The sequence below is a fragment of the Leuciscus leuciscus genome, assembly GCF_965113295.1.
Source record: "Leuciscus leuciscus genome assembly, chromosome: 16".
In the NCBI taxonomy this organism is placed as follows: domain Eukaryota; kingdom Metazoa; phylum Chordata; class Actinopteri; order Cypriniformes; family Leuciscidae; genus Leuciscus; species Leuciscus leuciscus.
The window spans coordinates 14,952,785-14,965,200 of NC_138740.1; the positions used below are offsets into that span (position 1 = coordinate 14,952,785).

The 12,416-nt window shown below is 37.0% G+C and overlaps 1 protein-coding gene across 1 annotated transcript in view; it reads right to left on the minus strand.

Annotated features, from left to right (window-relative positions):
- The window catches only part of trpc5b (transient receptor potential cation channel, subfamily C, member 5b), a 66,651-nt gene that overhangs the window by 53,594 nt on the left and 641 nt on the right, over positions 1–12,416 (minus strand). The window contains exons 2-3 of the mRNA XM_082141841.1: positions 2,209–2,421; positions 1,403–1,495 (exon numbers count right to left, since the gene is read on the minus strand). The gene's annotated coding sequence lies outside the window, so the exon portion shown is untranslated. The remainder of the gene's footprint in view (positions 1–1,402; positions 1,496–2,208; positions 2,422–12,416) is intronic.

The window sequence follows — 12,416 nt, forward strand, 5'->3', positions numbered from 1 at the left end:
GGAAATCTTTCGCTTTTGCAGTGGAGGACTTGTCGCATTGTGGAAAATCAAGCTGCCACTGACAGAAAAGCTCAGTAGCCAAGAGGAGAAAGAAGAAGAAGAAAAGGAACAGACAGGGAATAAGTGCCAGAATGCTCGAACGCGTCTGTGCTGTGCGAGAACAGTTTGTGTGCCAGAACTGTTTTTGTTCATTGGTTATATACCAACGAATATATATACTGTATGTATGTATGTATATACAGTATATATATATATATATATATATATATATAAATTCTAAACACAACACTTTTGTTTTTGCCCCCATTTTTCATGAGCTGAACTCAAAGATCTAAGACTTAATGATGTTTTATTAACAAAGTTCGGGAGGAGCACGTTCAGATAATTAAACCTAATTAAACACATGTGGGGCACATTCAGACAATCAAACCTAATTAGACACGAGTGGACCACACTCTGTTAATTAACCCAATCAACGAGGTAAGAGTTATATATATATACTGCATACTTACCTCCGTTCGTTGATAGTTTAACAGCATCCCTCCACCACCCCATCTCCTCACTTCAAGTCCTAAATACTCTTACAACAATGGGGGAGTACTCTGGGTTCGGGCCAAATTTCCGAGCTCGGAGCCCTCCCCCGGACAGCACGCCATATGCATAATCTTTACTCTGTTTAATTGATGTAAGGGTGAACTCGTGAATTCTATGTACACAAAAGGCCTATTTCTCTCAAATATTGTTCACAAATTTCTCTAAATCTGTGTTAGTGAGCACTTCTCCTTTGCCGAGATAATCCATCCATTATAAAACGGATAGTTCCGGTTCTTGATTCTGATTGGTTGAGCTGCATTACATTAGTATTACTGCACAACTGCCGTTTGTGATTCTTTGTTGCTGCCGGTTGCTGCATGTGTTGCTTGGCAACTTATTTGGAACTACATTGCTTGGCGGAGGAATAAATTTGTTATAATGTTTGTTGAAGACTGTAACTGTTTTAGACTCCGCTCCGCGTTGTGCCTAACATGGGGCTTATTGCTTTAACAATAAGCTTATATATATATATATATATATATATATATATATACACACCCTTTTTTTGTCCCTGTTGAAGTTCATGGTATGCAAAAAACTTTTATGCTTATTTCTAAGAAAGTTTCAGTGTGTCTTACATATTGGTCGCACCACATGGATTTGACATTAACTTTCATTGTATGGACAAAAAAACATATTTTCAAAATGTTCGTGTACTACTGAAGAAAGAAAGGTTTGGGATGACATGAGCGTGAGTAAATGATGACTCAAAGATCTTCATCTTTAGGTGAACTCTTCCTTTATAGATGGCTGCACTGGAATCTACATTCATATCGATTAAAATAGAGCAATTTTACCACGCTTTTACCATGCACAGCCAGCTGTCAATGAGGTTTGGCATGCAACTGACGTACATACATGGATCTTTCAGTGGAACGTCTCTCCTTTACCTTACAGAAACCTATAAGAACAGAAATTACACATATCAGGACAAAAATATCTGAATGAATGGCAGGTGCATCCGTCACAGAAACTGCAGTTTTGACAGGGAGAATACATTTTTTTTTTTTACATTTAATCATTTAGCAGACGCTTTTATTTACATTAAATGACTTACAAATGAAAATAACAATATAAAAGCAATCAAATTAACAATAGGGCAACAATATGTAAGTGCTGTGACTAGTCCCAGTTAGTCTAGCACAGTACATGTAGCAAGGTTTTTTGTTGTTGTTGTTGTTTAAGTAATAAAAATAGATAGAATAGGGATACATTTACACTAGTGCGTTTTCGTTTTAAAACTCATTTAACTTTTGCTACGGTTACGCCTGGCGTGAGTTGCGTCCACACTACTCGAGTTTTTGACCCTCGAAAGACTTTAGGAAATGCTGCAGACCCTGTTTTAGTTTGAAAACTCTGAGGTTTCATTTCAGTGTAGACGAACCAAAAGGTTGAGATCAACTACTGTCAAATCATCTGGCTGGAATGAGAAGTAGAGTTGTGTGTCATCAGCATAGCAGTGAAAGGAAAAGCCATGTTTCTGAATGACAGATCCTAGTAATGACATGAAGATGGAGAAGAGAAGTGGTCCAAGCACTGAGCCCTGAGGCACCCCAGTAGCTAAATGTTGCGACTTAGACACCTCACCCCTCCAAGACACCCTGAAGGACCTACCTGAGAGACTTGAACCACTGGAGTGCAGTTCCTGAGATGCTCATTGTCATGAGAGTTAACTGCATCAAAAGCAGCAGACAGATCCAGCAAGAGGAGTACTTATGATTTTTTAGCTGCTCTTGCCAGTCTCAGAGCTTCAATACCCGAGAGCAAGGCAGTCTCAGTTGAGTGGCCACTTTTGAAGCCAGACTGGTTGTTGTCCAGGAAGATGTTCTGTGTGAGAAATGTAGAGACTTGGTTGAACACGGTTCGCTCAAGTGTATTATTAATGTTGTTCTAAAAGTGCTGGATTTAGAGTGGGTTTCTTAGGCAGTGGGGTTATCAGAGCCTGATTAAATACTGTGGGAAAGTTACCAGTGTGCAGAGAGGTGTTGATGATGTGAGTGAGTGCAGGTACAAAAGAAAAAGAAATGGCTTCATAGAGATGAGTGGGGATAGGATCAAGAGGACAGGTAGTAGGGTGATTGGAATGCATGAGTTTGGAGACTTCTGCCTCCGAGTACGGAGAGAAGGAGGGGAGAGTGTGTTTGTTTGCTGTTAAGATTTGTTTGTCAGTTTGTAGTGTGGAGAATTGGCTGCTGATGGTTGCTGTTTTATTTATGAAGAATGTGGCAAAGTCATCCGCTGTTATATACACTGCCCAGCCAAAAGAAAAAGTCGCTGTTTGGATTAAAAATAGACAAATGCTTAAAGGTATAGCAGAGGATGTTTTACTTCCTGGTGGGTAGTCTAAACTATTGGTCCTCCTAATTGTCAATCATTCTAGTGAATCAATCAAACTTTTCAAAAAGTGGAGAGGGCGGGTCTTATCTAAAATTTGGAAAGATCCTCCGCTATACCTTTAAGAGTATATGATTGGATCATTATTGCGGTGATTATTATGTTATAATGTTATTATTATGTATTATGTGCTCGACTCTTGCATTGTCAATATAAGATCTTAACCACAAATTAATGCACCGCTTGATGGAAATAAATGTTGTGATGTTATATATATATACAGTGAGGAAAATAAGTATTTGAACACCCTGCTATTTTGCAAGTTCTCCCACTTGGAAATCATGGAGGGGTCTGAAATTGTCATCGTAAGTGCATGTCCACTGTGAGAGACATAATCTAAAAAAAAAAATCCAGAAATCACAATATATGATTTTTTAACTATTTATTTGTATGATACAGCTGCAAATAAGTATTTGAACACCTGTCTATCAGCTAGAATTCTGACCCTCAAAGACCTGTTAGTCTGCCTTTAAAATGTCCACCTCCACTCCATTTATTATCCTAAATTAGATGCACCTGTTTGAGGTCATTAGCTGCATAAAGACACCTGTCCACCCCATACAATCAGTAAGAATCCAACTACTAACATGGCCAAGACCAAAGAGCTGTCCAAAGACACTAGAGACAAAATTGTACACCTCCACAAGGGCTACGGGGAAATTGCCAAGCAGCTTGGTGAAAAAAGGTCCACTGTTGGAGCAATCATTAGAAAATGGAAGTAGCTAAACATGACTGTCAATCTCCCTCGGACTGGGGCTCCCTGCAAGATCTCACCTCGTGGGGTCTCAATGATCCTAAGAAAGGTGAGAAATCAGCCCAGAACTACACGGGAGGAGCTGGTCAATGACCTGAAAAGAGCTGGGACCACCGTTTCCAAGGTTACTGTTGGTAATACACTAAGACGTCGTGGTTTGAAATCATGCATGGCACGGAAGGTTCCCCTGCTTAAACCAGCACATGTCAAGGCCCGTCTTAAGTTTGCCAATGACCATTTGGATGATCCAGAGGAGTCATGGGAGAAAGTCATGTGGTCAGATGAGACCAAAATAGAACTTTTTGGTCATAATTGTTATTATTATGTATTATGTGCTCGACTCTTGCATTGTCAATATAAGATCTTAACCACAAATTAATGCACCGCTTGATGGAAATAAATGTTGTGATGTTATATATATATACAGTATATATAAACAGAGAGTTCAGTGACCCACTCTCGAAACAAAATGATGTCTGCTGCTGTGAATATCACATGTGTAACGTGTATTCAAGAGGGAAGCAAAGGCTCTTTTACAAATTTGTCTGGCCATAGAAGGAGAAAGAGACTTGGGAAATCAATATGAATGGCTTCCCATGCAACCCACAGGGGCTTTTCACAGTCAGTTCAAGTTAGGCTCTTGGCTTGTTAGTTGTAGATCTTCTAAAGTCTAGATATCCATGAGAGTCATTTCTCCCACTGGATGGTCTCTTAATTACCCTTTAAATGCCCGAAACGATCGCATACGCAATTTATAGTCATGATAATCAATGTGGCAAGAAATGTTTTTCTCTGTATGGCATCATATGTCCAGAGGGATTACAACATTAATTCAGTTATTAAAACACATGCCAAGATCTTATATGGTTTATGGTTTTGACTTTTATGCTATTTTAATAATCACTTCAATAACCAGTAAATTAATTGTCATTACACCTATAATACATGTGAGTGTATCTTTTGTATCTTTAAAAAAAATATTAGATTTTTTTTTAATTATTACAATTATAAAGTTTTTAAAGATTTCCATCACATATTTTAAAACCTTGCCATGTTGTAACAGTAAAATTATCTGATATTTTAAGTGACTTATTGACCTTGACAGGTTTCTACATCTTGATTGCATCATATTTTGCCAACGAAGGTGTGATAAAAAATAATAAAAAGTGAAGCATTTTTTTTTTTTTTTATAAATAACAAAAGATTCTACCAAACTACTTAATAAGGCTTTCTTTCTCAATATTTATTTCCTTTAAATCATTTTCAATATGATTTCTTCATTATGCTATCAAGACAATTGTACCACCTTAACTTAATGACACCAAATAAATTGTAATACACACATGCTCCAAAACAAGTCATTGTATGTATGTGAATTGCATTTTAATATATTTTGAAATAAATTCATAGATAGAGGATAAAAAAATTGGCATCACGTCATGACCCACAAACTGGACCTAGTCTGTGAGTGAGAGCATTATCAAAACTAGAAGAAAAGGCCCCTGTCCCAAATGGCACACTCCGGACTTGTGGACTTCCTCAGAGTCCACACTTTGGTGACGTCTTGTAGTGCAGACCTATAGGGCCCTTGGCGCGAGTCCACGAGGGCGCATTGAGAGGTATTTTTGGGACAGACTCGATCGTCAAGCCGGAAATAACGGTCTGGTTGTTGTTGGACAGGAGAAATCAAATTTTTGCACTCCGACATCTTATCTCCATGTCCACTACGCAGCCTAATTTTACAGTTGTATACTTTGATATTGTGCATGCCACCTGGGCATTAGACAATAGATACATCATGCTTATTTAAATGATGTACACAGTTGTACATAATAATACATGTGCATGAGTTTCAGATGAATTTACAGGTTTCAATATTCATACTATGTTTACATATGACTCAGTAAAGCCCTGACATTCGGTTCTATTTATTTAATGAATCATAATGTGATCGTATTATTCAACGCACTATTATTATGTTTGAGACATCAACCACTGGTCGATGACCATAATGTTTGTATAAACTGTAGGTAACAACTGGTAAAATGTACATCTAGGTCATAAAAAACGTAATATTTTCTTCTCAGCCATGTCAACAACTTTCCGTGAGCGAAATCTCCTCCCATCTGTTGTCTGATTGGCCTTTCGCAAGGATTCCTGGCTAGTTAAAGTGTGTGGAGCCTGCATCTATGCGGGCTTCGCAGAAGACCGCTTCAAGGGTACAAAGGGGGCGCTGCTGAGCACACTTCAGAGCGTTAAAATGCTGAATGGGACGGCCTACGGACTCGTAGACTCGGCGAGCACGCGCAATTCAAGTCCACGAGACCGAAAGTCCACACGAAGTGCGCCATTTGGGACAGGGCCAAGGAAGCAGCATTTATCTCCCTTCACCGTAGACTTATATGGAGCCCCTAACGGGACAAAAATATGAGATGAGAGGAAAAATAAGTCAATGCTTTTCTTTCTCTCTCAAATGTTTTGTGTTCCACCGAGAAACTTTGCGTTCCCTCACAAAAACAAAAACTTTGCTTTCGCTCGCAAAGAGCTCAAAAGGTTTTGCTAGCGAATGCAAAGTTTCTCGAGGGAACGCAAAACATTTGCGAGAGAACGCAAAAGCATTGACTTATTTTTCAGCTCCATGTCCCTTTATGAGCTAATCAACCCAGGCTCATTAGAAAAACGTACCTGTGGCAACATTTTTGCAAAACGTTTCGCGACAGTTTCAAAGTAAAATTTCCAGTGGGTGGCGCTAAAAGCGTGTTTAGTTTTTTCCGGAACAGATTAACGTGAATATGGCAACATTTTATTACGTATGTATTTGTACGTATGTATCACCGCAGTTCTGAATTGAAATGTTAGGTGAGTGGCGCTAAGCTTAAAGGGATACTCCACTTTTTTTGGAAATAGGCTCATTTTACAACTCCCCCAGAGTTAAACAGTTGAGTTTTACCGTTTTCGAATCCATTCAGCCGATCTCCGGGTCTGGCGGTACCACTTTTACCATAGCTTAGCATAGATCATTGAATCGGACAGGACCATTAGCATCTCTCTCAAAAAAATGACCAAAGAGTTTCAATATTTTTCCTATTTAAAACTTGACTATTCTGTAGTTACATCGTGTACTAAGACCGACGGAAAATGTAAAGTTGCGATTTTCTAGGCTGATATGGCTAGGAACTATACTCTCATTCCTGCATAATAATCAAGAAACTTTGCTGCCGTACCATGAGTGCAGCAGGCGTAATGATATGACTCAGCGCCTGAAAATAGTCCCCAGCTCGGTAACTTCCAACGTGACCGGGACTAAGTTTGTCTAACCTATTAGACCTATTTTCAGGCGCTGCGTCATATCATTACGCCTGCTGGACTCATGGTACGGCAGCAAAGTTTCTTGATTATTCTTGATTATTACGCAGGAATGAGAGTATAGTTCCTAGCCATATCAGCCTAGAAAATCGCAACTTTACATTTTCCGTCGGTCTTAGTACACGATGTAACTACAGAATAGTCAAGTTTTAAATAGGAAAAATATCGAAAAATATCAATATCTTTGGTAATTTTTTTGAGAGAGATCCTAATGGTCCTGTCCTGGCCGAGTCAATGATCTATGCTAAGCTATGCTAAAAGTGGTACCACCAGAATAAAAGTCTTTATTAATCCATAATCTGCCCCGTAATCATAATTGTGTATGAAAACGATTAAAAGTGCTTGCTGTTTTACTGCCTCTAGTGTTGATTTCTGTTGGAAACTGCAGTGATATGCACGTATTGGTACGTATTTTGCGTTTTGCAAAAATGTTGCCACTGGTAGCCTACGTTTTTCCAATGAGCCTGTGTTATTTTTTCTGTTTGGGGTGGGTGCAGGAACGCATCGCCTCAGTTTCAATTGATCTCCAGCACTGGCAGAGCATCATTAACCCGCACTGCAGGCAAGCAAATACTGAAGCACGTACATGAAGCTCCAGCAGAAGGACTGCAGCTTAACGTACGCTTAGTAAAATGCCAATGCATATCATAGGATGATCAAATAATAGTGAAAAATATTAAGACATAGTCTTAAAATATGAAAAATAGGATGTGCATTAATGGATTAATTTCCTATAATAATGTCTGTACATTATTTCTCAGCCTACATACACTCTTGAAAATAAAGGTTCTTTATTGGCATGTGGTTCCGTGAAGAACCTTTAACATCTATGGAAGCTTTGCATTGCACAAAAGGTTCTTTATAGTGGACAGAAAATCCTTTAGATTATTAAAATGTTCTTTACACTAAGAAAAAAAAAAGGTTATATTAAGAACTTTTCACTGAGAGGTTATTTGGGGAACCCACAATTCTATAAGAATTCTAGATAAGAATCTAGAACAAAAGTTCTATGGCATCAATTAAAATTTATTTTATTTTTTTTAAACTTTTGGAACCTTTATTTTTCTGAGTTTCTGAGTTTCTACACCCTGGTGATTCATTCTGCCTATATGTGCAGGGCAGCTGCAAAGCCTCTTGGGAATGAATGGATGAGTCCGGAGGCAATCAGACGAGGTGATGACAGGAGCACAGGGTCTTCCGGTCAATAAAGCCATTAAACACCCAGCCAGAGCACAATACACATTACACAATGCACATTGTGCACATCAGCTGCACAAGAGCAACAGTGTGAGTTATGCATTATATTTCAGATTTTGTAACAAGTCGCATCAATTATTTCACTTCAAATCTGTCTATGACCTAAAAAATACAGCCTGGAGTGACATGCTATTAATAAGTTCTTCTGAGCAGGCTAATGTACTTTTAAGTAAAGGATTCCACAACGTATCTGTCAGGGCATTACATCTAATCCAGATATGAGCCTGCCAGGCAATAATGAAGTGAAAATGAGCTTTCGACAAATAATTGGTCATGTGCTAGCTTACTTTATGCTCCAATCCATCTACTATGTGGCAGCTTTGATGCACTGAATTACAATGGAAGACAGGAGGGGGTGGGGGTGGGGTGTCATGCTGGAGGGTATGAGATTTGGAAAATTTAGGAAAGCCCAAATCCATGGTGACAACATGCAAACACGCTCCTATATGCAGATTACAACAATAAACCCTTACATCATTAGTGTTAGCATGTAGCTTCATGATCTGATACAAATGGGGCTTGTGATAATGTGATATCTGAGTTTGTCTTTATTCCTAACCCTCGTGATGGAGAATGTTTCAGATTTATTTGTTGCAAACTAAAATAACCACTGACACTATGCAGATTATATATTTTTTATATGGGAGAATTTATTGCACCTTTAGACAAAGTATTCAAAAAATCTAAAAAGTTTGAATATTGTTTAATATTTGATACATCATGGCTCATATAAGCCCAGTATGATATAGTGCGAATATGGAGCTCATATAGGAGGGAAAAAACACATCAGTTTTATTCAGAGGCCCAAACTGAGCTAAAATATGCAATTTGATCCAAAAAGATGAAATTCTGATAGCTTGTGAGATTTTTGTAACAGTATAACAGACTACAATTGTCACTCTATATCAGCCAATAATATGTCTATTTAATGTTAATATTGAGCATAATATATGTATGTATATATATATATATATATATATATATATATATATATATATATATATATATACACAAATAATATTAAGATTTATACAAATAATAATAGATTAAGATAATATTAAGATTTAAATATTTAAATGCTGGGGGGGCATAATTTTCCCCCCACATAATTTGCATTATGTGTTGCAAAACTAATGCCCTACAATGATGATTGAGAGATGTACAAATAAACATTCCTCAAAAGCCTGATGGTTCATTTTCTAAGATATATATTTTGATCATGATTTTTTTATTTCTTTATCTATAATGTATGGCTAACCAAGTAAACATAAGCTGCTTCAATCCATACTACTAACAATATAAAAGCTATTCTTAAATTTACTTTAAAAATATGTAGATATTTCACAGCAAAAAAGACGTGTACCACGACCTGAAGGTGGACGTTTTTTAGAATTATACAAAAAACATTACACTTGATTTAAAAAAAAAAAAGTTTAAACTATCAATCAGACGACAAAAGGCATGTGGAAAATTACGTAACCAGTTTTTCAGCAAACTTTTGATGATTAAATTATGAAAGGCTTTATATGGCTAAAATATATGGAGCATAAATTAGGCCTATGTGATATTAAATCCATTCATTGCAGAAGACGAGACTCTATTGTGAAAGCATAACTAGATGCATATCCTGACAGTGAGAAACTGAATTCAATATTGAATATAATATCAAAATATTGATAGTCTATCAGCACTGTAGATTGTCATGTTGACTGTGAAGTCATTCATATGCATTAAAAAAAAGAGGAGGTGAGCATGTTCAATTATTAGATCCAAGATTTGCTATGTATTCACACAGAGGCGTTATTTTTTTCATGGAGCACAAACCCCGGTGAAATATTACTAATCATTCCTCGTCTGACATTGGAGAATATTGTATCGAGCTGGGAATCATTTTACCTGATAATATTTCAGCAATCATGTCACGTGTGTTTAGCATCAGATTTTAGCACAAGAAATTTATCTTTTGATTTAATCGTTCAAACGGGTTTGCCAAAAGGTTTGAAATTGTTCGTGATTCGGTTTGATCCGTTCACTCACATAGTGAATCGTTGGCAGTGGTTTCTCAAATTGAAATAGTAACAGGATATTTTATAAGACAAAACAATAAGAGCTTTATTGTGTGTGCAGCTTGTGAACAACAGTTTATCGACATTTGGTCAATTTGATGTGGTACAGAATGCTTTGAAACGTGCTCTAGGCCTATATTTCCATGAGTTAAATAAATCCCACTCGGATTGCTTTATCATCTAATGCAATGACAATCATGTATTTTTAAATATGTCTCAAAGGTTCAAATACATTTTGGGGCTCATGTGTCTCTCTCACTCTCTGTGTGGAATAGAATAGAATAGAATAGAATAGAATAGAATAGAATAGAATAGAATAGAATAGAATAGAATAGAATAGAACAGAATAGAACAGAATAGAATAGAACAGAATAGAATAGGCATTCTATATGTTGCTGGTAGTTTGTAATTCCATTGGTCCTTTTATTTGCTAATGTCTTTTTGCAGTATAAAACCAACACTTGAGGTGACATCACATTAAATATGAATGAATATGAATGGCTTGGTCCAGTTCTCATGGGAATATCCACAGGGCTTTTCACAGACTTTTGACACATTGCTTTTCTCCACATACCAGAAAAACTGTTATTAAGGAAAGGTTATTCTATCAAGCAGGATGGCAATTCAAAAAACGACTACATCATTGAAATATATTTTGCACGTGTACAGCTTCACAGAGTTGATTATGATTTCACGTTTCTAACTGACGTTAGTGTGTTTAGTTTTATGCTCAGCTCAAACAACATCTGCAAAGTTACAATGCTCAAAGCAAAGGGAGGCATTTCCTTTAACAGAAAGTGCTTTTTAAGGACTGCAACAAACAACTGACAGGAACTACACGAGCTTCCTCCCAGGTTAGTGTTGTAAACCCTAAAATGTACATAAACCCCGCCCCCGGGAACACGCAACAAAGGGTCCATGAGAAGAGGAAGAGTTGTTGTAGTGGAGCACATTTGTGAGTTGCTCAAGCTGTCGCATCCGTCTTTTTAAAATGTATTGCAATAGCCTACGTAACACAAATGCAACAGCATGTCACTCAGTACGCATCTTACAACAGTTCCCACACTAGCGATTTATTTTCAGCTTTTAAATTCATCTTGTCATGAGAAACTCTTTTCCCCAATTTTCATACAGCTGCATTGACCACGTGTAATTGTAAGTACATTTGATCGACTTTCTGATACTTTCGTGCAACTGAATGAAATAGAAATGTAACATTTCTACTCATGCTGTCTGCCATTTTTTTTTTTCAGCTTGCTGAACTGCATTCAGGGAATTTCCTGCCTTATAATTGGTCTAGCCGTTTCTATACAAGATACTTTCACAATTACCCTTAGAAAAGTAAACAAGTGATCAAATCAAACAAGTATGCGAGTCATTCCACGAAACCGGTACAATTTGGACTTACAGACTTTTGGATTTTTTTACCAATATGCATTACTTTTCTGAACACCCCACAACATTAATTACATATTTAACTTCCAGAAAAACATATTTTCCCACCTCAGGCATCAAATCCCTATTATTATTGGTAATTATTTTAAGATATGGGCACTATTAATCTTCAACACTATGGAAGTTCTCTGAAATGAAATCAACATTTTCCTATTAATCAGATGTCCCTCACACTAATTTAGTCATTGTAAATGTCAAATTTACATATGATGTTACACTTATGCTATACTAAAGCCTGAAATGGGCACTTTTTGTGACAGCAACCTCATCATTTTTGATCAAAGATGTGGCTTAACTTCAGAATTTGAACTAAAATCAGTATTCTTATGATTGCTCAGAACATTTCAGACTAAGTTCAACAAACATTACATTACTTATTCATGAACTTAAAAAAATAATTAATAAAAATGTAGGTGTGACGGTGTTGAGACTAGGGTAACGGGGTTGAAGAGACAAATACAGCTTAACATATAAATAGTTTCTATGAGCACTGTATTTCATTATGTAACCAAGAAAAACAACAGCTATAG